This window comes from Eutrigla gurnardus (assembly GCF_963514095.1).
Source record: "Eutrigla gurnardus genome assembly, chromosome: 6".
Taxonomy (NCBI): Eukaryota; Metazoa; Chordata; class Actinopteri; order Perciformes; family Triglidae; genus Eutrigla; species Eutrigla gurnardus.
This window is the reverse complement of record NC_139920.1, coordinates 16,741,145-16,757,401: the sequence shown is the minus strand read 5'-3', so window position 1 is coordinate 16,757,401 and position 16,257 is coordinate 16,741,145.

The following is a 16,257-nucleotide window of genomic DNA, read 5'->3' as shown; positions in this document are numbered from 1 at the left end:
ACTCTGGCCATAAACTTGCCAATGAGCTGTCCCCAAATAACCACATCTGTCAGGCCAACTTAAACAGGCCCTAAAGAGCCACTTTTAAAGATGAAGGGGCCACGCCGGCTGCACAGCGACTCTTATCTCTACCATGAAATTAAGAAAAATAGATATTGTTGGAAACATTCTTGTGCTGGAATCCACTGGGATTCTTCTGTAACTAAAAGATTGTTGTTTTCAAAATAAAGCAAGTTTCTTAGTTCTCGAACTTAAAAAAAAAAGACATTGTGATTTAAAGTGCTTTCTAAATTGATCCGTCACACACTCGTGCAACTTTATGTAATCCTGTACTTTCTCTCTAATTACCGTGGTATTAGAACCGACTCCTTTTTTTTTTATTACCAGCCAAGTTAAATTTAAACCATCGCACACAACTTGAGCTCATAGGCAGTTCTGCATCTCACCTCATAACAGTAAAGCCCGGGACAATAAACCGATTGCCGGTCTTGAATTTAGCCCGGGCAGTTTGCGTCTCCGGAGTGATTTAAACCCAGCTGGCGTGAGATGAGCTGGGACCCCGTACCTGGCCACGCCGTGTTGCTTTGTTCCCACGCCCCCCACCCACCCAGCACACTGACGAAACGATGGAAAAACAAAAATGTCTTCCTAAAACTAAGGCTTAAAGGTTGCTGACGAGGGAGGAGAGGGCGGATGAAAGAGCACGCAGGGGAACGGGGGCTGCTGTCAGCGTATCCCCGACAAGTTTTGGATGTCAACTTTACGAAGAAGCTCCAAAATGAGACTTAAGACGAGACGTCGTCTGGTAAAATAACAGCAGTTGGTGTATTACTAGCAGCACCTAAAAGGCAGGCAAGGAGCCAGACACACTTTTTCTTGGTTCAAATAAAATGCACAAAAAAAGGGTATAAAATAAAAACTTGGATCATAGTGAAATGCCGTCTGTTCTGGATATAATCAATAGCTGAAGAAGAATCCAGTTCAGGGTTGTCTCTCATATTTCAATCCCTGCTCCTCTGTGATCAATAAAAGTGAGCTGAAATCAAAGCGGGCCCTCTTTACTATTGTCTATTCAACGTTAGCAGACAAAGACTGAGGAGCCTTTGATCGCCCTGTCTGCAGGGCCCACAGCTAAACACAGACCCCATCCTCCCACTCCCACCCACCACCTCCAGGTGAGCGCTCTCTCTCTCTCTCTCTCTCTCTCTCTCTCTCTCTCTCTCTCTCTCTCTCTCTCTCTCTCTCTCTCTCTACGTGTGTGTGTGTGTGTGTGTGTGTGTGCTATCCAACATGTTTTCTTTTTATAGGAATCAAAGACGGGGAAACTATGAGGTTGTGCTGTCAGCTGGCAGGTCATCACATAAGTTGCTGGACACCCTCACTGTGTTATTGTGTGTTACACTGTGTGTTACATTGTCTGTTACACTGTGTGTTACACTGTGTGTTACATTGTCTGTTACACTGTGTGTTACATTGTGTGTTACACTGTGTGTTACACTGTGTTATTGTGTGTTACACTGTGTCGATGTGTCTTCTTCCTGGTGGAATTACATACAAATAAATGAGTTAAAAGTAAGTAGTCCCTGTATGTAAATGCCTTTGCTATTCTTGTGTAAACACCAATAAAAAAAAAAAAAAATGAAAAAAAAAAAACGTAAGTAGTCCCAATGCAGTGTTGTTCTTTACTTCCTTGTTCATGATTATATGCATTAAATACAAATTGATTTTGTTGTATACATATGACATACATTGTATACATTTGTTTTAAGATATAGTTATGAACAGTGTACGTTCATAGTAAGAGTTTTGTTCTTGTCCAAATTTCTTTTTTTCTAGATATATTTTTATCCAGATTTTTTATTTTCCGTCTTAAATGTTTATCTTCTGTCTTCTTTTGTCCTGTCCCCCTCTGATTAGGCTTTCTGTCTTATTTATATATTGAAAAAAAATAAATATATATATATATATTTATCCTCTTCTACTGTTTGTCTTCCTTCTTATCCTGTCGTCCTCTGATTTGTCTTCTGTTCATGTCTCTTTGGTTTTAGTTGGATTTATTTAATTTCTTTTTTCGTACCTTCTGTCGTGTTCACTTCAAATTTGTCTTTTGGTTTGTCTCGTCATGTTACGTCCACACCTGACTTCTTCTCTCCTGTCTTTTTGTCACCACGTTCATGTCACACTCCTTTGTTTCGACTTCTTTTGTCCCGTCACCTATTGATTTGTCTTCCTCTGTCCTGTCATGTCAACAGGAGTTTTGTTCTCTTCAATCAAGCCTGATTTATCCTGTTTAGTCCACCGCTGTTTGCTTTTGTCCTTTTCTTTTTTGATTGTCTTCTTTCATTCTCCTCTGTCCACTCTCGATTTTTGTCTTTTGTTCTTTTATTCTTTTGAACTTGTTGTCTTTTTTGCTCTACTCTCTTTTTTTCTCCTTGTTCTTTTCTCCTCCTCTTCATGTTGTTGTATTCTGTCCGATTCTCTCATGTCCTTCTGTCCTCCTCCTCCCTAGTCTGTCCGGTCGGTCTCCTCCTCCATGGCTCTGTCACTCAGGACATTTTTTTATTATTTTTAGATTAATTGAGAAAAACAATCTTCAAATTAAACAACAGTCTCACTGCTTTTGTCGTGTCCTTTTCTGTTTGTTCTCGTATGTCCTCTAAGGCTTTACTGTTTCTTTTCTCTACACTGTCCACTTCCAATGTGTTGCCTGTCCTTGTGTCCTCTCCTCTCCTGTTCGTTATCCTTGTCTTTTATTCTTTTTTCCCCTGTTTCTTCATCTCCTTGTCCTTGTAATTCCCCCCATCTGTTTTGCTCTCTCTCTTCTGATTTGTCTCCTTCTCTTCCATTTTTCCTCCCCGTCTTGTCCTCATCTCCACTGTGTTATGTACAAAAGCAGCAGGACCCTTCAGCGAAATGACAGACAGCTCCGTTGGTGTCTCCTGTGTCAGAGGAGGGGAGGATCTGCTTGAGTTGAACACAAACACAATCGTGTGATGACAGCCAGCATGAGCAAGCTGCAGATGAGCTTATTATATCAAGGTGCACCAGTTCACCCCCCCCCCCCCCCTCTCCCAATCTGACTGTATTCAGAGGTGCAGGAGAAGGTTAGGAGCGCCAGACGCTTCTCATTCCAGAAGACCAACACCAAAAAAACAATGTTGACTCATTTTAACTTTCTTTTGTTACATATTTAAATGGCGTCAGGTGTGTAAGTCACTTAACAAACCGTACTCATTTTAACTCAAACACGTAGTTTTGTTGCCTGAATAGGTTCTTCACTGCCAGGGGTTCCACAGGCGCGCTGATCGCTCCTCTTGCTGGACAACACACGTCGGAGAACACCCGAAAAACACCGTAAGGTATCATTAAAACTGTTAATAAAAGTGTGAAATGTACTGGAATAAAAGCATAATATTGAAAGTAAAGTCCAAGTACCTCAAAATTGCACATAAGTACAGAACTTGAGTAAATGTACTTAGTCACTCTCCACCACGGCTCTTTCTGTTTCTGTTGCTGCTGCACGGCAAAACCACATGAAATGCGTTTAACTGAACCTCCTAATTAACACCCGTGTCTCCACTCCGTCACCGAGACCAGAAAAGGTAACTTCGTCAGCCTCCTCTCTACGGGTCCGCCAGCTTGTTTGCCACTTGTTCTCCAACTTGCTCACCTGTTTGTGGGAACCTGCGTGTGTGTGTGTGTGTGTGTTTGTCCGTATGCTTGTTAAATATGTGCCGTCACCGAGGAGTCGAGAACGCAAATGGACAGGGAAGCCAAATTAAAACTGCGTACGTTTTTTCGCTCCCAACCTGGTGTAGAAAAAGGTGGACTCGTCCGACGTCTTATCAAAGAAAGTCACAAACAGAATTGTTTAGAAAGGCGCGTCCACAAAGCGAGAGGGGACCGTTTTCATTCATTATTTATGAAGCATGGCCGCCAGGTCTAATAAACACTGCCATGTAATTCAGATGCCTCCAAATTAATAGACATTTTGAACCTTATAACATTGCTCTGTCGCGTTGCTGTGTAAGTCAGAGTAGATACTGGGCGCCGAATGAGAATCGTATGCATTTATGCAAGTGAACAAACACGAGGCTGAAAGTGTGTTTTGTTTAAAGGCCAATATTAGCATATAGCGACAGGCAGCCCTGAGTCCTGACTCCCATTTAAAAACCCCGGTCGGCGCTGGGTGCTCTAGTGCCAGTCAATCACCCCCACACCTCTGAATCTGAACGGAGGCAGACATCATGAAGTGAACCTCTGCCACCCGGGTGAAAGGTCGTGACCTTTCAGCCGGTAGCTCCTCCTGTGCTGTGGTAGCAGAGTGGCGTTGGGGTTGGTGGGCAAAGAAAAAAAAAAGAAGAAGAAGGGAAATAAGAAAAAGTTAAGAACTCTGAGGCAGAGCAAGTTTTCCTCTCTCTATACGCCTAACCTTTAAGCCGAGTGCGCCCCCTGTGACTCCTGGAACCCTGATTAGCTTACACCATACTCCCGAATCAGCATAATAAAGCGTGTGATGAGGCTGATGAGATCTAACAGTCTTGCTCTTGTTTACCCCGCCGCAGCACCGGCACCTTCTCTGCGTGTGTGTGTGTCTGACCCCGAGGCACCGAGTCACTTGATGCATCTTGCATCCTTCTCTAACAAACATTCACACACCCACACAACCCCCGCCCCCCCCCCCACTGGTAGAAATCCTAGTTGTGCTGCCGGATCCCAGCAGAGGCTGGGAATCCACATCCCCTTTAGGCTAGTCCTGGGGTGCATTTACTCCACGCAAACACACACACACACAAGCCCATAAATACATGTTACACAAACACACACACACACACACACACACACACACACACACACACACACACACACACACACACACACACACACACACACACACACACACACACTATATCTTAATGAGAGAAGGAGATGGTACTATGCAGGCGACAGCAGAATGAAACCTACTCACCAAGGACTGACCTGTGGTTCAGGGGCGGCAGCAGCTCGGCGGGGAGCTCCTCTCCCAGCGCTGATCAGAGGGCTGCACCGCCGAGGCTGCTCACGCTGACGGCGCCGGAAAAACCAACTGATTAAACGCCACTGTCGCCTCAGCTCAGCTGCTATATGGAAAGAAAGCTTCCTCCCTTTTATATTTTTTTTCCCCCCGCTCACTGTTTGTTTGTCAGTCTCCTTTGTTTTCTTTGTCCTCTGCCGAGACAGCGGTGCTGCTGGATCGGAGCTGTGAGCGTGTGGGATTTGTGCGTAATTAGCTGAAACACTCACCCAAGCGAGCACAAAAGTTAAATTTTAAACTTTTTGAACTATGCTCCTTTTTAACGGTATTTTCACTGACACTCTGCTTCACTTCCAAGATCAAAACCCTCGCTTCATGGTGGAAATATATTTTATTTGAGTCTTTGGAGTACATGGACGGCAAAACAGCGCTGCCAACTTGCAAGCCCCATTAGCAAGTTGTGCAAACTTAAAAATTGTGCAAAAAAGTGTGTGCGTGACGACTGAGAACACATAAATGTATTGATGAAATGGTAGCAGGGTGACAGACAGAGTAGGTGAATATGCTGACCGTTGTTTCTTAACTGGCTGTCCGTTATGTAGCTTCTGCTATAGAAGCTCATTTGACAGAGAAGCTCCAACAAAATGTTCAAATGTGCTGTAATTGTGAAGACTTTCGGCCACATAAAGGCATGTTTTTGCTTAGTTAGGTTTGCAAAACAATTCTCTCGAAAGAAAATTGCATATATTACTTAATTGCTTCCAGCAGCCGAACAATAAAATGAGCCAGCTTATAATTAAATATGCTTGGATGAAAGGGTCGTTAGGTCTGAGAGAGGGATGAGAGTCGGTCCACGGAGGCAGAGAAGACGATAACGCTCTGGGTCAGAGGTCGAGGGCAGCCCGGGCCTCGCCCGCCTCACACCTCTCCATCGGTAGCCAATTCACAGTTCTCTGCACTGCAGAAGAGGGATTCTCTGTCCGTGTTTGACCACATAAGGTGTGGATGTAACGTCGTTGAATGTGGAGACGCTCTGGCACAAATGAAGGGTTAGAAGACTCTGCCCATTATCCGTGCCCTCTGGCCTAGTTGGGCGAGTCATCCAAGGATGGGCAGTGACTCTGCCAGCCCGGGGCCACACTTCGCTGACTGCCAGCCCCCCTCGTGCCACATGAGCAGTGTCGGCGGGCCTTTGTTGGTTGGTCTTGATAAAAGCTGTGTGATAGAGTGCAAAAATGTAAATTAAATCATCAGTCAATTTAATACTTAAAATAAAAAAGTATTAAATACAGTGAGCACAATGGTTTGCTGGAGCCGGTCAGCTGCCCTGCACCCTGTCGTACCTCTCGCCCTTGACTGCCACAGTTTGGCCGGGGGCTTCTCTGGCCAGCGTCGACAGATCATGGAAGGGGCTGGAAGAAAGACAGGACAAGGGGCAAACAAAGGAGGAAGCTCACTGCCATGCCCTTGAATGACAGAGAGCTGCTCTAACAGACAGACAATAAGCACCTTGCATATCCAAGCCAAGCCAACTTTTCATTTATCTCCCCCAGTTTTGTCTGCCTTTTTTTCCCCTTTTTTTTTAATATAATTTGAAAGTCAGCCCCTCTCATTTCAAAGTCACTGTCCACCCTTTGCCCCCGCTGTGACAGCCAGGAGAGAAGCGAATACCTCCAGGCAAGAGAGACGGAGCACCGGCTCATCTGGGCCCACGGGCAGCAGGAGGAAGGACGGGAGGAAGAGGGAAGGTGAACAAAAACATGACTGGGCAGGGGGCAGCTCGGGCAGAGTAGGGAAGCAATGGCTCGCAGCACAAAGAATGCTTTTTCAGCTCCATTAATATCCGCGCTACGACTTGCATATGTATCGTCATTCATTATTCATGAAGCCGACCGGGAAAGAACGCGAGCGGGGAGGAAGGTGGGAAAGCAAAGGCCAGAGATAGTTCCAATCAGTCCCGGTTTAAATGACACTGAGTGGCAGAGCCTCGGGTTTCATGGCTCGCCGTTCAAATGAGACACAGTGGTGGTGGTGAAAGGTCCACACGGGCCTGCTGTTAATGACCAGCAAGATGTATTAGAGGCTGCATGGGACCATACAGGCTATTTAATGTGTTTGAATGTATTATTATTTTTAGAATACTGTACATGACTCAACGGAACTACACACTGTTACATCTAAGAGTTAGTCTGGTGCATTGTCTTCTGATGAATTGATGATTGTGCAGCCAAAGCCTGATATAAAGACAAACACAACTTTTGTCCAGGAGACTGGTGTTCATGTTTGCGTGATTCGTTGGTCACTTTGTAGCGAAGTGAGTCACTAGTTACTCAAGTTAACACCAACCGCACTCTTTCCCTTAACCCATCTTTGCAGACTTTTATTTTGAAAGGTATATATTGACACGTTAAACGCGCTGAGCAAGCGGAGGCATGCGATGAGTTAGGAGATTTATCTACTGCTGAAAATAGTCCCCAACAAAGTACTGATTGATGGATTTATTGGCAATAAGACAAATATGGAATATCACAGGCTTTTAACATGTTGGTCCGTTGGTCCCCAACCTATCCCTAAACTACATCATCAACACAACCTCTCAATTGTACAAAATGTATTATCTTATTCTTTGGGAAGTGAAACACTGCATCAAGCATTCTGTATTAAACCTAATATTATGCAGTTAATATTGATACAATCCCCCTTTGCCTTTTGTACGCTTAAACATTCTTGAATTGATCTGAATGTGATGCTTAGTCAGATCAGTGAAACCACTGTCCCTTAGGCACTGATGTCACTTCAAAATACCACACGCCCACCAGCATCATTGTTCAGAGATTAGTGAACAAAAATGGAAGAAAAAAAAAAGAGCCTTCAATGAATACGTTACAGAAAAATGGAATTGTTAAACAGATTGTATTGTAAGCATTTTGCAAAAGACTCTAAAATATTTTATCATCTCATGGGGCATCTGGTGAGTATGCCTTCCCCGTCTGTGTGTGTATATGTGTGTGTGTATTTTCCTCAAGTCTCAGAAATGGTAATGCCCTTAACCCCAATGCAGGGAAGCCTTAACAGTTGGTATTGACTTTGTGAACATTTACCATTGAGGATTCAGACTATTCAATTCTATTTCAACTGAGGGCTGCAGACGGAGAGGGAGGAAGTCCCCATAGGCCCAATGTTGCTCGCACACAAACAGACACTCGCATACACCAGCGCACATCCACGCACACACCGAGTGTTGAATGTGTTATTCTCCAGTGATATCGACTCAATCGGATTTTAACCCCTCTCTGCTGGAGCCGCACAGAGACAAACGCTCTCAACATAACAAAGGCTGTGTTTGTGTGTGTGTGTGTGTGTGTGTGTGTGTGTGTGTGTGTGTGTGTGTATTCTGCCTGCCATGTGTGTACTTTTTGGGATTGCTTTTTCAGATGTGTAGTCCTTTGAATAGCAGCCACAGAGGGGAGTACAAATGTGCCACTTCCGTCAACGTAAATCAAAATAAAAACCCAATCTTCATTTTTGCGCCTTGAAATCCACTCGGTCCTTAAAGGAACAGTTCAACTAGTTTGGAAATATGCTTATTCCCTGGCAAATGAGAAGATTGATGCGACTCTCATAGCTTTCCGTTAAATATATACGGCTACAGCCACGTTAGCTTAGTTTAGCACAGGGACTAAACGGAGGAAAGAACCATCCTGGGTCCGTCTGGTGTTTCTTCTTGCTGCCTGGCAACTGGTCCTGACCAAGAACAAGTCCAGCACAGCTCTGTGGTTTTTGTGCAGCTTAAAGAAACAGGATACAGCATGTTAATTACTGAGCGTTAGAGTTGCTGGTAGGTGGATATATTTCCTGCTGAGACCCAGGCTGGTCGTCCCAACTCTTTGTGCTAAGCTAGGCTAACCAGATGAAGCCTTATACTTAACATGATGGTGGTCTTGATTCTCTGATCTCGCAAATCTTTTTTTGAGGATTTTCATTGCTGTGTAATGTTTCAAGCCGGGCTCTTCCAACCAGGCATCAGATGTGTGTCTTATTTGTTTCTCCTTTGATATTTGAATAATTTTACTGTACATAGATATGACTTTTTCAGGGCTTCCATTCTTTGTTCCTTTCTTGCTCCACTCACTTTTCTCAGAGTCCAGTTTTTAGTCTCTGGCCTATTCTAAAACCCCTCATGCTCTCTGAGGATTGATTCCACGCACCCACACATCCTTCCAGGACACCACCCCCCCCCTTCAACCACCCACATCATTTATACATGTGAGCATTAGGGCTTGTCACAGCCTCTCAGTCAGACCCTTTATCAGTCCAGGCCATAGATTCTCATTAAACGGGTGAATCCTCAGTCCCTTGACACTTTGGCCATCACATGTCCACTCTGCCGCCTCTCCACCGCTGACCATTTGTCCAATCCAACCGGACAGATAGAAGTGGATCCACTGTGCTGTTGTTTGCCTTCTCAGGTTTGTGAGGGTGGCACGTCTCCACTGCTATCGCATCATACTGGCTAGAATGCGCTTTCAGGCTGCGTATACAAACAAATACCTCACATTCCGCAATTAGTCCAAAGAATCCCATCCAGAGGCCAAGATGAAGTGCGTTGCATGCACATCGGTGTATGTCTGCTTACTGTAACTTGACTGGACGACTGACTAATCAGTTTAACCAGTGGTCGAACGCGGTCAGGAGATAGCCGGCGCTGTGTGGTCACTAGATAAGAGGCACCACTCCTCAAAGGACGGGCTAGCTGCCTCGTTAGTGCTGGGTCAGTGAACTGCCGTCCAGATTTCTAAATGGCCACTCAAACCCCAGAACTGTGTGTGTGTGTGTGCGTGTGTGTGTGTGTGTGTGTGTGTGAGAGTGACACTGGTGTTAGTGCTGTCTTTCTGGACTTTCTCACTAAAGACTCCCTGTCTTTGACCACGTCCCGTCAGCGTGTCCTCGCTGACATGTTTAATAGGGATGCTAGTGTACCTGTGCTGTTGCTGACTAAGAGTAGAGCTGAGCTGGGGATTTTTTTTCTCTTCTGCTGGGGCCACACACACACACACACACACACACACACACACACACACACACACACACACCCGCACGCTCCTGATGGTCTTTGTTGTAATATTGAAGCGGGTAAATATCGGTGACATACAGTATTTAGTAGGCCTGAATAGAGGAGTCCTCACACTCTTCCAGCCCCTTGACCCGGTGTCTTCCTCTGTGTGCGCACACACAAGCACACTTATCTCCAGACCCTGACCCCCCCAACCGAGAGGCAATGACGCCTGTACTGAGCTGCTGCTGGATTTGACTGGCAGTTCATGTGTCCGCAGAGAGTGTGTGTGTGTGTGTGTGTGTGTGTGTGTGTGTGTGTGTGTGTGTGTGTGTGTGCAGGATCTCCTGGGAGGGCCGGATGTTGGGTCAGGAAGAGAGGAAAACAAGAGCGGAGGAAGAGGAGAGGTGTTGGACAGAGAGAGATATACATGGAAGACATGCATCTGTCTGTGTGTTTATGTGAAATGTAAAAAATGGATGCGTCCTCCACCTCCTGCTGCATCAGGTATTTCTTTGGCGCACGGGAATCTCTCTCCCACAGCCACATATAGACATACAGATTAGGTGTGTAAGGTGAATCCTCGGTAGGTTTTGATGCCTACATTTATTGTCATGCAGTGTGTGTGTGTGTGTCTATATATATATTTGTATATATATGGTTAATTAACCCGGGCTAGTCTTAGACAAGCTCTTCTTCGGCAGTTCCCAGTTCCACATCCATCGGAGAGAATGCTGTGCGATGAAGGGAATGGTTGATGTAAATATATGTATGTAGATATTTGATGTTATACCTCAACATTTAATGGCAGCAGGTGGGCAGGATACACCACATTTTTTCACCTCGGTTTCAATGCGCCAGATCTGTCACTACACGGGGGGTAGAGAGAATGTCATGGAGAAGGTATGTCTTTCTTCATCGTATCCATCCACATAGTATTTTAATTGGGTTTTCTCTCCTCCACAGGAAAAAAAAAAGGAGAGCAGAGGTAGAATGAATCATGAAGGGGTGGAGGGGATGGGAGGGGGGGGGGGAGAGAAAGCACGCTGCTCTGGGTTTCCGTCCTCACCTCCCCAGCTATGCCGTCTCACCATTGCCATCTCCCTCACAATGACTACACACCCAACACACAATCTGTGCATGTGCATTCCGGCGAGCCCCTCGGTGGCGTGTCACGCCGCCGTTTGTATTGAGCCTTATTGAACAATGGTGCAGCTGGCATTCCTTCTGTGTTGGATAAGGCCGCCTCTTAGAAACATAATAATACTGCTAAACTCAAACCGTCTCCCAGTGACTGTCAAACACTCGCTGAGCAATGGTCAAGCTGATTGAGCCCAGGAAATGGGACAGAGAAAGTCTGCAGATATAGAGAGAGAGTGTGTGTGGATGATGTGTGTGTGTGTGTGTGTGTGTGTGTGTGTGTGTGTGTATATAAATATGGGCATGCATGCGTATGAGTGTGTGCGTGCGTTGTATGTTGATGGTTGATGTACAGGCCTGGAGGGCAAACGCTCTAGGCTGCTCTCGTTAAGAACCTGTCAGTCATCGGCAGAGAGGAACCAAAAAGCAGTCCAAATTGTGTGTGTGTGTGTGTGTGTGTGTGTGTGTGTGTGTGTGTGTGTGTGTGTGTGTGTGTGTGTGTGTGTGTGTGTGTGTGTGTGTGTGTGTGTGTGTGTGTGTGTGTGTGTATGTGTGTGTGTATGTGTGTGTGTGTGCGTACACATGTTTGTGTGTGTATAAAATGCATTCAGCCACTTGGCTATACCCAAAAAACAAGCGAGGAGAGGGATGTGTGTGAAAAGGGGAACGGCTGTGGTGCAACATGAAGCCATACTGCCCTCAAGTGGTTTTCAGTTGCTTCACCGCCGCAGACGTGGTGTAACTGATGAGGCGGAGGCCGACTTTGGTTGCTTAAGTAACACGACATACAGCCAAGTCGTCCGCCGTGATGATTTTGAGAATTATAAGAAGTGTAAAAACACTTTGCTGTTCCCATACCGGATGGATTTGACTTTATGTAAAGTCTACCCTGGCAGAGAGGATGCTCAAACCAGCCCGGCGCCGGTGCAGCGTGCAGTGATGAGGCTGTGCATTGAAGAGTGCAGACAGGAAGGAAAAAGAGGAAGTGTAAAGAGGTTGTTCTGACTGATCTCTTAACACTCTTCACTGCCCTTCTGATGCATACATGAGTTATATGCCTCCGTTTAATTGAACCAAGAATCTCGTAGCAGAGATGAAAGGTTTGCATGTCGATATCGATGGATGGTTTCAATAATTATGTGTTGTTAGAAATCATTTTCCACACTTCTATTTTATTTTAGCATGAGCACTATTTTTATACGACTGCACTGGGACAGTATACCTCTTGCTAATTTCAATGGTGTTTATTGCTGTGTATTTTTTTTACACAGAGAGCCAGATGTTCGGTGCTAACAGGGCAGTAACCACCTAGTGAAGCCTTAAACACAAGATGCCATTCAGCGCCAACTAGATGTATTAATACATTTCTTTTTCTTTACATTTCTGTGGCTAAAATGTGTAACGGAAACGCTGAAATAGTCAAATGCAACATTTATCATTTTAATCATTTCTTCGAAACTAGTAGATTTTTTCTGATCTTTTCTTGAGATTGCCGATGAATAAATTATTAACGTGTAGCATACACTTTATAAAGGCAAGTTAATGACGTTAATTAAGGTGTTTTAAGATGTCTGTTGCGAAGGCACATGCCGGAAAAGGTGAATTGCAGTGACAGTATGTGAAACCCGTAACCCACATACATGAGTAGATGCACCGTGCAAAGCTTGGAGGGAAAATGTGCGTGCAGAGGCCCACACATGCATCACCCTGCAATCCATTTTTATCACACCTCCCTCTGCACTGAGGAACTAACAGAGCAATCTGCGATAGATAGTCCGGACCTCCCTCCTCTGCTTTCTTCACCGCTGTTTGAAAGGAGCTTTAGACATTTTTACGATGATCAGGAGAGGAGAGGACGCAGGAGAATCAAACGGGGAGGAAGCTAGATACAACTATTTGAGCAACGAGATTGTAGAAATTGAAGGGAGCGAAAAGAAATTGGGGAAGCTGTGACGTCCAAGCCACACCCCCTTCCTCAACCCCCTATATAAACATCCAGTGTTTAAAATAGAGACTGATGTGAACTGATAATTCTCATCACATGGTAGAATGAAAACTGCACTTGGTTGTTTTGACATTCCCCCCCTAAAACCTTACCAAAGGTAGATGTTTTTAGTTCCCTTTCAACTCACTGCAGTCTCTCTGATGGATGTGAAACCGGGAACTTCTAAAGAAGAGCTTGTCTGTGACTAGCTCACGTTAATTAAGGTCATATATTGTGAACACAATCACAATGTAACATAGTTTTACTTTAAAAGCTTCTTTCATTAATGCTGTGATTTGAAAACATTCACGTTTTCATCGAACACACACCATCAACCCGAAATATATCGTAGCCTGTTACACTTTTAGGACTGTTGGAGAAATAATGATGGATGTACAAATTAGCCCCCTTCTTCAGTGTGCTTGTGTTAAAGAGGACTGATACAGCGTCCATTAAGTTGCTTTGTGTCCCTTGTTAAATGAGGTGGGTCTTCCACATGCATGGGTCCGTAGCATCTTCTTAATCAGCTAAGAATCCCCCGCCACGTATTCTGTTGAAGCGCCTGCCCTTTCCTCACAGTTTCCAATGACTTCTAGGTTTGTTCTGTGGAACAAACCATCTGGCGGACCCGGAAGTTGAAATTGAACAGTTTGGCAACGATGTCAAAGCCGGGTGTTCTTCTTTTTATGCTAAGCTAAGCTTCTCGTCTAACTATCAAGGAAGCAAATAAGTGTTTTCCCCAAAATGTTCATCTATTCCCTTAAATTATTTGATAGTGTAAGACAGAAAGTAACCCAAGCCAAAAGCATTGAACAAACGCTTAGACGGCCATGCACAAACATCAAACTCCACACTCTTATGTGGACATCAGCACCGAACACAGTTAATGAATGTCAGTATCACTAATGCAGGATAACATTAGTTTAGATAACAAGTTTGATGACATTGATAAAAAGGCTCCAGCATGATGCAAAGAGACTAAAGAGTTCCTGATCTGATTAAATACTGCTGTCCTATTGAGTCTCAAGTTTAAGCAGCATTAAAGGGCCTCATAGATGAGTGTCATTTTGTCTCTAGTGACTTGTATTTTAAATATATATATATATTATATTTTAAATATATATATATATATATATATATATATATATATATATACAAGAAACTTCAATCAAATAAATAAGCCATATTTAGATACATAACATATTTTACATCTACTTCTTAGTACTTGTTGATAGTTCTTGAGGAAGTTATTTACATGTGTACTAAATCATTTTCAAATGTCTTGTCTTTTATAGCACCAAGCAGGAATTCATTTCACCTGGGTAATCGGGACACATAATGTATTCACTGATGCATTTAAATCAGAATAAACAATGGATTGTGACCGAAAAGAAACTTTATGGGTATTTAAAACTGAGCTGACCGTCAAAACAAAACACGTTTTGGTTGCATCATACCACAATGAAGCATTTAAGTTCCATGCTCGTACTCACGGAAACACATGCAATCAAACAGAGGCAGCAACCAAAAGGTGCAATCGTGCTGCAATTTATCCTCCGTTTCTAAATATACTGCCCAACAGACGAACAGTAACTCACGCCGTGGTTTCGTGCTTGCTGCTCCACTGTTAAATGTCCGTGTGACCCGGACATTTCTGATCACATACGTTGATATTAGTCCTAACTTTTTGCAGCATGAAGGCATAATACCGCCGGGCTACTTATTCCAGTGATGTCAGATCTGGCAGCATTAAAAGACAGTTACGTGGCTCCGAGTCTGCATGTTAAATGCTCACGTGCATGGAACCGGCACCGCGGTGAATCCAGCCTCTGTGCTTTGCATTGCATTAACTCAGTGCTGCTTGCTTAAGAGCCACTTCTTGATTACAAGAACCATGTGGTTCGCTGCTCTAAGAGGAAATCCACATTTAGACTTCCATAGTAATATAGTATGACTCAGAAAGAAAGCAACCATTTTGTAAACACATTGATACCTTCAGAAGAAACACAAATATTATTCAACGATCTATGTTCTTGTCATCTATGTGTGTGTCCCCCCCCCAACACACACACATAGATCTACAGCTTCATCCACTGTGAAGCGGCAGGTTCCACTAAAAAGCCTCAGTATCTAACCATCTAAACTGGGTCTGCTCAGTTGCACATATTATTCTCATATAACTGCATGAAATAGCTGACTGTGTTTCATCCAGATTCATATCAGCTCACCATTGAGTGTGTGAGCCTCGCTCCCCGGAGAGTTTCTCTATTCCTCTCCTTCCTCTTTTATCCCCTATTTTCTTGTGTATGTAAACAGAAGTAAAGCATTTTGGGCTCCGAGGCAGAGCATGATGATCAAACACCGTGCACGATCAATGACTTTGAAGAGATCTAACATCCCTTATAAATGTATTTCACACAGAAGGAACAGCGCAAATGAAGAAATTCACTTCTGGAGCCAATGGCCACATGTTTTCTGTCTTTAGACCGAGGGGGGGGGGAAACACACAGAGCAAAGTTGGAGAAAGGAAAAAATGGCCTCTTCTTTCTTGTACATTGTGGTACTAGTTCCTCGTGAATTTTTGATCGCATGACCAAGCGTTGGCCTGTAATGTAAAGAACAGGGAGGAGTCAGCGACAAAGACGAGGAGCTTCTTTCAGGTCACGTCTCGTGTCTCGGATGTAAAATGTTCTCACAGAGTTTGGTTTTGAACAGTCTAATGAAGCCGACTAGATATAACCTGGAAGCCTCCATGTGTGTTAAAAAAAAAAACGTTTTCTTTCATTTCCCTGTCTGTGGATGTGGAGTTAAACTGTGAATTTGATAACAACCATGTATAAATGGTTGTATCTTAAAGCCTGATATGTCAGAAAAACAATACTTGGAGTAAAAGAAAGGCTTCACCCTGAAGCTAAACTCCTTTTTTTCTTCTTCTCACAAGTCAGAGGGATTTCACACTTGAGCAGAAGCATGTGAAGATGAGATGAGAGAAGACTTCCTGTTCTTGGTGGCGTAGCTGAAATGAAGCTTCCTGTCACCAAACATTAGGTAAAGGCAGGCTCTTTT